Genomic DNA, 11,307 nt, shown 5'->3' with positions numbered 1-11,307 from the left:
TATAGTCATTACCAAGTGGAGGAGATTAAAGGGAAATTGATGCAATTGTACCATTCATAAACTAGGACAAGAAACTTCTCTGGCAGAAAAGTATAAATTATCAATTCATGCTATAATCACTGAAAAATATTATTCTTAGAGAGAAAATGTCATTGTAGTATGCTTCCAAGGAGTGTTCACAAAACAAATTAAACTGTGATGAACAATACAAGGAAATAACTGTTTTTAGTGTTATAGGATGGAAGGAAATGTACTGACTGTGCTCAATGACTATACATAGGGGTCATGTAAATGTTCGCCATGCTGATATCTTCTAAAATGTTATTGTTATTGTATCACATATTTTCTATGTAAGATCTATATCACCTGTATTAGAAGTAAAACATGATTGGTAATTTACTTTGACTTTTTGGAACTTATGGTAGACTGAACAGAATAGCACATATGTCTCTTAAAAATCTGTCTTTGCCAGTTTTAAGGTAAACTCTAGTATATTAATACCCTGTGACTTGGAAAAGATTAAAATACTATTCTCAAATTCAACTGTCCTCAGTTCTGAACTCTTGCTTTGAAGAATGACTCCACTTCAGATTCAAAACTTTGCAAGTGTTATTTAGATCTTAAGCTAGGATTATGTCAAAGCAAGCTTAGTTCTCTCTGGTCCCTTTCAATGCTATCTTTAGTCACTGAGCACTCTTGTTTCTCATCCAACCATTTTCTCAACGGAGCTACAAGACCAAATTCAAACAATGGAGAGGCAAGGCTGCATATGATATACCACAGCCAGTTGCTTGACCAGGAGGTTAAATTAAATGCAAATTAGAGAAGTCTTTCCTGTCCCTCATTAGAGAAGTTTGACAAGAGGTCTCAAAGTACATTTGGGAACAAACAGGCTTGATAATCTTTGTACCATGTCATCTATAACTCCCTTTCCTCTCAATTAAAGGTAGCTCTTCCAGGTGCCCAGTCTTCAGCTGATCTATTTCTTGACCTGCCCTGTCTTCCTCTGTGGTCTAAATATGAGCTCCACCTGATGACAAATTTCCACTGGTACTTCAGCTCCTCAGTGGCTTCTTCCTATACCCACCCTGTTATGCTGGGTGACAAGTAAGGACACTGAGAACTTTTTTTCCCACATCTTTCCCTTTTATTGCTTAGATTCCCAGTGAGACCATCTGAATACAATCAAGTTATAAAGCAAAAGCTCAAATGTTATATATCAACTGCAGCAGGGAGTAATCTTAGCACAAGAAGCCAGTAAACACTTGCCTTGCTGTCTATGCCACAAATCTGATAGGTAAGTACTCTAATGGCAGGCAAAGGGGAGTATAGAAAGGCAGCGATCAAGACCTCTCATTTCTGAGTGTCTCAAAGGCTCTTGAATGGCTCTTCAGGACTTTGGAACCTGTTCACAGGTTCTCCATGCAAAGATCATGATGGTGTCTTGGAATTCATCCATTTGGTGAGATTTTCTCTGAGCAGCTGACTCAGTAGCAACCAGATGAGTGGCAGGTGGGGGAAAAAACAAAACAAAACAAGGCATCCTGGATCTGGCCTCTCCTTCTCGGGGCCTTTCATGCTTTCCCTTGGGACTGTTGCTGCCGTTGCTTACCCACCACCTGTGTTTATGTGCCTATGTATGCTTGGCTTCAGGCCACTTTCCCTACCTGGCTCCACCAAGCTTCTTATACCCTGTGGTACCTCTTTGGGTCTTAAGAAGTTTTAGTCCTTTATTTCTTGTACTCTTCTTCGTGTATTTTCCCACATTCCATTTCCACTCATCTTCTCAATATTCATCCACACTCTGCTTATCTTAAAGTTTATTACCTCTCTCTTTGGTAACTTTCACACCAAACTTTTCACCCCTATCTTTGCTTTCAGGAGGTGTTCAGGAGATACAAATCATCTTTATTCTCTGCTCTGTTATTTCTTATAAATTGGTGTGGCAACTGAAATGAGAGCTCTATAAACATCTAGGACAGTTCTAAGTCCCTAGACTCATAAACCTAAGCAGGATCACTTAAAGCAAGGTATATCTGTTCTTTCATCTCTCTGGATGTTAAAAGTTGAAATCTAGGTGTTGGCAGTGCCACCATTCTTATGAATTATATGGGGAGGTATTCTCCTTCTTAACTTAGAGGTTCTTTGGATGCAGCTGTGGTTCTTCAGTGCTGTCCCTTGACACATGGTGTTCTCTGTTCTTCCATCTTCACACAGTCTTTGTGAGTCCTGCTGGATTTCAATACCCATTCTATTGGATGTAGGAATCACTTAGCTCTAGTGTGACCTCATTTTAACTAATCCCATCTACAATGATCCCAATCTACACATGTTTCACTGTGCAATCTGGTGTTTACATTTCACTGTATCTATTTAGGAACACAATTCTACCCATAAGAGATGTTCAGGAGAAACCAAGGCAGAATGGTCCAGGAGAGTAAAAACAATACTCATTATCCTTTCTGCCCTCTATATGCTGAAATAAAAGAAAATAAAGACAGGTGAGAAAAGACAGGGAAAATAAGGCAAAATAAAAGATAAAAAAAAAAACAAGATGAGACACTACTCTGTCAAGGACATATTGTACCTGACATTTTTTTTTTGTCTAAAGCAGCTTTGTAGAAGGTTTTGAAACCAGAAAGTTGAGTTTTCCAACCTAGTTCTTCCTTTTCAAGAGTGTTTTGACTATTTGGGAGCCCTTGGATTTCCATATTAATATCCGAAAGGGATTTTCGATCAAAATCATATTGCATAAAAAGACATAAAGATTTTGATAGTGATGGCATTGATTCTGTGTACTCCTTTGGATAGTTCTGACAACATAACATCTTCTGTCAATCCAGGAAACTCCATAAATATGATGATAGTTGTTTCCACTAATTAGTTCTTTTAAGTATATTTGAGGAATGTTTTCTATGTTCCTCCTTAAAGATATTGCAAAATTTGTAATTATTATTTCAGACAGCATTGAAAAATACAACAGTCACTCCAATTTGGGCTTTGATGTTCACTGGAAATCAATTTTTCTATTTTTTATCCTCTTTATTGTAATTGTTTATGAGTACCATGAGTTGATTTCTAATATTCAGGTTCTTCTACAGGTAAGATTGTATTATCTATAGGCAGAGAACATTTTATATCTTGATTCCAATTTTATGCCTTTTCCCCATCTCTATTTCTCTAGTTAGGACTTATATTACCAAGTTGAATAGAAGTGAACAGGTAGGCACTTTTGGTTTGTGGCTAATTCTTTATCATTGAAAGTGACATTCTCAGTGCAATTTATATACAAAATAAATTAAGCATTCATTTATTAGTTTCTCCTGAGATTTTTTAGAAATAATTCAGTAAGATTTGAATTAGTTATTTTAAAGAACAAATTTTACAAACTTTTATTTTATATCTGATATCTTTCCAACCCTTTCCTATAGTTTATGTACTCTTACCTTTATGTGTGATTAACAATAGCAAACAATTCACATAAAATTTTTATAAGTCTTAGGGATTTGAGAAAATTTTTGAAATAACTTGTAAATTTTGGAATAATGTAGGTGCACCAATATGAAGTCAGAAAAAAATGCAAGGAAATCCTAGGTTTCTCTGAAGTAGTGACACCTTATAAAAGACTGGTACATACCACAGCTAGGATATGGACAATGATATAAATAAGAATCAAGACAGAATACCATTTTCACAGCACAAGAATCCTCATGGCCCACTCTTTTTGCACCATTGGGCCTTTTCTTGTTTATAATCCTTGGCAGAACACCTCTCCATTTCTTTATGATTTCAAAAATATTTTATAAAAGATATAGTACATACCATTTAAGGATTGGCCTTTTTCTTTGTCTAAAATTTTGGAGATTTCACAAGTTGCTGTGTGTACTAACACTCGATTGTGTTTTATTCCATGATATGAATGTATCACAGTTTGTTTAACCATTCACTGTATTTTTGTCTACAACTATATATTAGGAAAAGAAAAATTTCCAATGGATTCATCTTTAATAATCTAAACTTAATCCCTCAATTGGCAGCATGACCTGTGCTTCAGATCCATCCATGCTTCCTACATTTAACTAAGGCAATTAACTGTGGCCAGTGATTCTCCAACATTATAGCACATTTGATTACCTTAGAGAGATTTTTAAGGCAATTTCCACTGCTTAAATTGCATGTTGAATCATGTCATCTGCAAATAGTGATAATTTAAGTTCTTCTTTTCCTATTTTTATGCCTTTAATTTCTTTCGTCTAATTGCTCTGGCCAGTGTTTCGAGAACTATGTTGAACAGAAGTGGTGATAGAGGGCATCCCTGTCTTGTTCCAGATTTTAGAGGAAATGCCTTCAATTTTTCTCCATTCAGAATGATGCTAGCCTGAGGTTAGCATAAATTGCTTTTACAATTTTGAGGTATGTTCCTGTTATCCCTAGTTTTTCGAGAGTTTTGAACATAAAGGGATGTTGTACTTTGTCGAATGCTTTTTCTGCGTCTATTGAGATGATCATATGGTTCTTATCTTTAAGTCTATTGATGTGGTGAATAACATTTATTGATTTCCGTATATTGAACCAGCCTTACATACCAGGGATGAATCCTACTTGATCATGGTGCACAATTTTTTTGATATGTTTTTGTATCTGATTCGCCAGAACTTTATTGAGGATTTTTGCATGTAGGTTCATTAGAGATATTGGCCTGTAGTTTTCTTTCTTTGAAGTGTCTTTGGTTTCGGAATCAGGGTGATGTTGGCCTCGTAGAATGAATTTGGAAGTTCTCCCTCTTTTTGTATTTCCTGAAATAGCTTGAAAAGTATTGGTATTAGTTCCTCTTTAAAGGTTTTGTAAAACTCTGCTGTATACCCATCCGGTCCTAGGCTTTTCTTAGATGGTAATCTTTTGATGGTTTCTTCTATTTCCTCAATTGATATTGGTCTGTTTAGGTTGTCTATATCCTCCTGACTCAATCTGGGCAGATTATATGACTTAAGAAATTTATCTATGCCTTCACTATCTTCTATTTTATTGGAGTATAAGGATTCAAGATAATTTCTGATTATCTTCTGTATTTCTGAAGTGTCTGTTGTGATCTTGCCTTTTTCATCCCGTATGCTAGTAATTTGAGTTCTCTCTCTTCTTCTCTTTGCTAGCACGGCTAAGGGTCTGTCAATTTTATTTATTTTTTCAAAGAACCAACTTTTAGTTTTGTCAATTTTTTCAATTGTTTCTTTTGTTTCGATTTCATTAATTTCAGCTCTGATTTTAATTATTTCTTGCCTTCTACTTCTTTTGCTGTTGTTTTGCTCTTCTTTTTCTAGGATTTTGAGATGAAGTATGAGATAATTTATTTGTTGGTTTTTTCTTTTTTTAAGGAATGAACTCCAAGCAATGAATTTTCCTCTTAGAACTGCTTTCAATGTGTCCCATAGATTCTGATATGGACCCAAAAGGGTCTACAAAGAAACTATTAGAGCTAATAAATGAATTCAGCAAAGTGGCAGGTTATAAAATCAACACACATAAATCAAAGGCATTCCTGTATATCAGCGACAAATCCACTGAAATGGAAACGAGGACAACCACTCCGTTCACAATATCCTCAAAAAGAATAAAATACCTGGGAATCAACCTAACAAAAGAGGTGAAAGACTTATACAATGAAAACTACAGAACCCTAAAGAGAGAAATTGAAGAAGACCTTAGAAGATGGAAAAATATACCCTGTTCATGGATAGGCAGAACTAACATCATCAAAATGGTGATATTACCAAAAGTTCTCTATAGGTTTAATGCAATGCCAATCAAAATCCCACCGGCATTTCTTGTAGAAATAGACAAAGCAATCATGAAATTCATATGGAAGAATAAAAGACCCAGAATAGCAAAAACAATACTAAGCAGGAAGTGTGAATCAGGTGGTATAGCGATTCCAGATTTCAAACTATACTACAGAGCAACAGTAACAAAAACAGCATGGTACTGGTACCAAAACAGGCGGGTGGACGAATGGTACAGAATAGAGGACACAGAAACCAACCCACAAAACTACAACTTTCTTATATTTGATAAAGGGGCTAAAAGCATGCAATGGAGGAAGGATAGCATCTTCAACAAATGGTGCTGGGAAAACTGGAAATCCATATGCAACAAAATGAAACTGAATCCCTTTCTCTCGCCATGCACAAAAGTTAACTCAAAATGGATCAAGGAGCTTGATATCAAATCAGAGACACGGCATCTGATAGAAGAAAAAGTTGGCTACGACCTACATGCTGTGGGGTCAGGCTCCAAATTCCTCAATAGGACACCCATAGCACAAGAGTTAACATCTAGAATCAACAAATGGGACTTACTCAAACTAAAAAGTTTTTTCTCAGCAAAAGAAACAATAAGAGAGATAAATAGGGAGCCTACATCATGGGAACAAATCTTTACTCCTCACACTTCAGATAGAGCCCTAATATCCAGAGTATATAAAGAACTCAGAAAATTAGACAATAAGATAACAAATAACCCAATCAACAAATGGGCCAAGGACTTGAACAGACACTTCTCAGAGGAGGACATACAATCAATCAACAAGTACATGAAAAAATGCTCACCATCTCTAGCAGTCAGAGAAATGCAAATCAAAACCACCCTAAGATACCATCTCACTCCAGTAAGATTGGCAGCCATTATGAAGTCAAACAACAACAAGTGCTGGCGAGGATGTGGGGAAAAGGGTACACTTGTTCATTGTTGGTGGGACTGCAAATTGGTGCAGCCAATTTGGAAAGCAGTATGGAGATTTCTTGGAAAGCTGGGAATGGAACCACCATTTGACCCAGCTATTCCCCTTCTCGGTCTATTCCCTAAAGACCTAAAAAGAGCATGCTACAGGGACACTGCTACATCGATGTTCATAGCAGCACAATTCACAATAGCAAGACTGTGGAACCAACCTAGATGCCCTTCAATAGACGAATGGATAAAAAAAATGTGGCATTTATACACAATGGAGTATTACTCTGCATTAAAAAATGACAAAATCATAGAATTTGGTGGGAAATGGGTGGCATTAGAGCAGATTATGCTAAGCGAAGCTAGCCAAGCCCTAAAAAACAAATGCCAAATGTCTTCTTTGATATAAGGAGAGTAACTAAGAACAGACTAGGGAAGAAGAGCACGAGAAGAAGACCAACATTAAACAAGGATGAGAGGTGGGAGGGAAGGGGAGAGAGAAGGGAAATTGCATGGAGATGGAAGGAGACCCTCAGGGTTATACAAGGTTGCATACAAGAGGAAGTGAGGGGAAAGGGAAAAATAATACAAGGGGGAGGAATGAATTACAGTAGTGGGGGTAGAGAGAGAAGAGAGGAGGGGAGGGGAGGGCGGATAGTGGAGGATAGGAAAGGCAGCAGAATACAACAGACATGAGTATATCAATATGTAAATCAATGGAAGTGTAACTGATGGGATTCTGCAAGCTGTATACGGGGTAAAATGGGAGTTCATAACCCGATTGAATCAAAGTGTGAAATATGGTATATCAAGAACTATGTAACATTTTGTACAACCAACAATAAAAAAAAAAAGAATAAATAAATAAATAAATAAATAAATTGCATGTTGAATCAAACTAAATCAGAGTGCCTCTGGTATCCAGCCAGCATAAATTCTTTGAAGGATTCCTGTTGTGTGCTATTATGTTGACAATTTACTACTCAGCCACTGTCCAAAAAACCTATTGCAATATCTAAAGAGTATTTCAATTACTCCTGTTCTTCATATATTTCTCCACAAAAAAATGCCTGCGCACTTTTCATGTATATACCAATCACTAGCCTAAATGGGTCAAGAATGAGAAGCCTCAAAGAGAATATTCTTCAACCTGCTCTTCCCCTTATTTGTAGATGCCTGTTCAGCCAAGAGTTCACACAAATGTCTGTCACAAGATAAAAATAACCAAGGGAGAAAAATAAAGGTAGAATAAAAGAATTGTTTTTTCTTCTACCTCTCTCTGAGCATCTCTACCTTTGTATAATGCTATAGTCCTGGCTTTTGCCGTTCACTTCCTAGTTGTGGTACTACAGAAAATAGGACTCCACTATTGGTGAAATTCTACTGTACCCAAGTAGAGAGACAAGCACTGAGATTAGCATCCATGCAGAATAGCACCAAGGGTGTTGCAGCACAATCACTGTACACTGAGTACTCTGAGAGTCTTGATACTTTAGTGCTAAAACTCCATGGTTCAATACAGAGCTAAATGTGATATTTTTTTTTCCTTTTTGCCTGTGAGAGACTGTGCTGATAAATTCATTCCCATTGCACCCCCAAAAAGATGTCTCAGGACCAAGTACTTATCAATTCAAAGTAAATAGTAGGCTCACTTTCAAACATGAAAGAATCCTCCTTTGAACAGCATCAAACACCTTTGGGCATAAAAATCAAATGATGTGGATGTTGATCAGTGATTAAAAAAATGATTGAAACAAAACTGATTTAGTGTACAATCTGGTGTCTAGCAATGAACACATCAGTAAGACAAACTGTGTACATTTTTAAAGGAGCAGAGAATTGAGAGGCCTGTTTTTTTCATGTTCAACTTGTCTATGCTGAAGTTGTCCATAAAACAATTCTGTAGACTTCTTCCTCCTGGAGTTAGCAGTGTCAAAGTGAGTCAGAATACTGCCTATCTCATAAACACTTAACCATTTTGATTTTTTTAATTGGTTACTCAAAACATTACAATGCTCTTGACATATCATATTTCATACATTTGATTCAAGTGGGTTATGAACTCCCATTTTTACCACGTGTACAGATTGCAGGATCACATTGGTTACACATCCACGTTTATAAATACTGCCATACTAGTGTCTGTTGTATTCTGCTGCCATTTTGAAATCTGTACAATTAAATGTAGTTGATGATATTATACCATTACCAAATGAAGAGACATGAAGATCACTTTTCCAATAAGGATTATGTGTTGCCACAAATTACAATCTTGGGATCCTGTTCCTTCCAGAAAAGTGAAAATGTGAACAACACACCAAGAACTATTCCTCATGATTTTAATAATCATGGGTGATTGACTTGGGTTTCAGAGGCATTATAATTGAGATTGAATATCAAGATTACATGACAGATCAATGATTTTGCCCTTATCAATCACAAACAAGTTTCTTAGCTTTCTTTATACATTTATGTGAAAAACAATTTAAAATTAATTCTTTGAAAAAATGATCCCAGTCTTTTGGATGTTGTTGCTTTCTCAATAATGACCAAATGTCAGAACATTTTGCCTTTAGCTCCTTTGGAAATTCAGGATTGTACTCTGACAAATTTTTTAAGACCTCTACATATCTGTAGCTGGAGATTACAGGGACTTCTGTGAGGTTGAAAGAATAGAGGAAGAGTAGTGTGAAAACATATTCATGTCAAGTAGAGTCAGGCAAATGCCAACTGTTTTCTTATTGAAAAGCAAAAGCATGGTTGCCTCCATATAATGTAGCATCAAAATAGACCTGGGTGTGTCCCTCCTACCTTTTGTCTTTGGGCAGCTTCTCCTCCTATTGGACACCTGTGTTTTGCACACCATGATGTCCCGGTTGCCAGGTGAAAAGGCACAGAGTGCCTCTGATGTGCCAAAGGATATAAAAGCCATTCTCTCCAGCAGTGTCCCCAGATGGAGTTCAGCCCCTCTGTAACTGGAGAGCATCTAATGCTCAGTGAAGAAAGACAGAATGGAGGGCTGGGAACTCTTACCTGACAGTGGTCCTTCTTGCAGTGTGACTTCTTGTAGAATGACGTGAGTCACTCTGCCCCATTGCCTTGCATTGCTCTTCAATTCAATTGGTAATATCATTTTTACAAACACTTCTGAACAGGTGTTTCAGTGATCCTGCAGGGTTTCACTGGGGAACTGGCCCAACAGCATCCAGACTCCTAGCAGATAGGACAAGAACAAGCTTGCCATCCTGGGTCTAGTCACACCTGCTTTGGGCTTTTCAGCCCTGCTGTTGAGACTGCAAGAGTTTTGCCTATGGACCTGAGCCTGTGTGTCTTCCTGGGCTTCAGGCTGCTTTCCTTTCCTGACTCATCCAGACCTTTATATCCATTTAGCTGTAGCTAAACCCCTGAGTCAAAGTTCCCAGCTCCACCCCTTCCCAACCCAGATACACTGGTAACTGACTTCCTTAGCTTTTGTTCACTTTCCCAAACTCTCCTCACTCACTTCCCATTCCTGCATCTTCCCATTGAACTTTTGCCATTTGCATGATTTTAGAGTTTCAAATGCCTTCTTCCTTATTCATTATTTTTTCTCTACAAGTATTGTCATTGTTACTGAAATATTTGTAACTTCTTTGATGCTTTTTTTTTCTAATTTCAAACACAAGGGAGTCTCATCTTAAGAAACAGAGTTGAACACAAGACATGTAAACCTGCCTTTTCATCTTTTTGGCAGCTTATATCAGTTTGCTCTTGCTGTATAAACTGGCTTCCTACAACTCACATGACTCATGTTTCTTTATATTTCTTCTTTAAGTCATTACAAGATTAGTTACTGTTACTGGTACACCCATCCATAATATTGTGATGTGAGAATGGACTGCTTTTTCACACAGAACAGACAACTGATGACAATAAACTAAGTACTATGAAAAGTATGAAATTTCCCAGTAACATCACTTTAGGTTTCCATAAGGAAGTATAAATGTAACAGCGTCCTTTCCTATTTATTCTTGCAGAAGATCAGAAACCTAAGTGGAGAGGAAACTCAAAGGTCATTATTACATCTCCCCTCCAGAAAGCAAGAAGAGGACAAAAAGAGACTCTAGTGTTGCCTGGCAAGTGTTCAGGGAGCACAGATTGCAGGTCTTCTCACACTGGGAGAGGAGATTCTAATCATTTTCTGTACTTTATTTCCATTGATTTTTCTGGGGCATTGGCTGAATTTTTTTAAATTACTTATTGCAAGAATGTTTTACATTGAGACTGTTTTACTTATTTGTAGAGATTCAGAACCCACAAGAACAAACACACACACAACACAAAAGAAAATAAAAAGCCTTAGAAACCTATAATCCAGAGAGAGTATGTTGTTGATACTTGTTCTTCCCAAAGAATTAAAACATTTATGATAAATTTTTTGTATTCTATGTGTCTTGTGTAGAAACAAAAAGGTTTTAACATTTTCATACAGCACAGTTTTCTTGGCCATGGGCACATTAGATAACCATCAAATCATACAGTGTCCTTGGAATGCAAAATAGGGCCATGTGTTTATAAGCCTCTTTTGTTTGTGTTTATAATCTA

This window comes from Urocitellus parryii, chromosome 4, assembly GCF_045843805.1.
Source record: "Urocitellus parryii isolate mUroPar1 chromosome 4, mUroPar1.hap1, whole genome shotgun sequence".
In the NCBI taxonomy this organism is placed as follows: Eukaryota; Metazoa; Chordata; class Mammalia; order Rodentia; family Sciuridae; genus Urocitellus; species Urocitellus parryii.
This window is presented reverse-complemented; position numbering follows the sequence as displayed.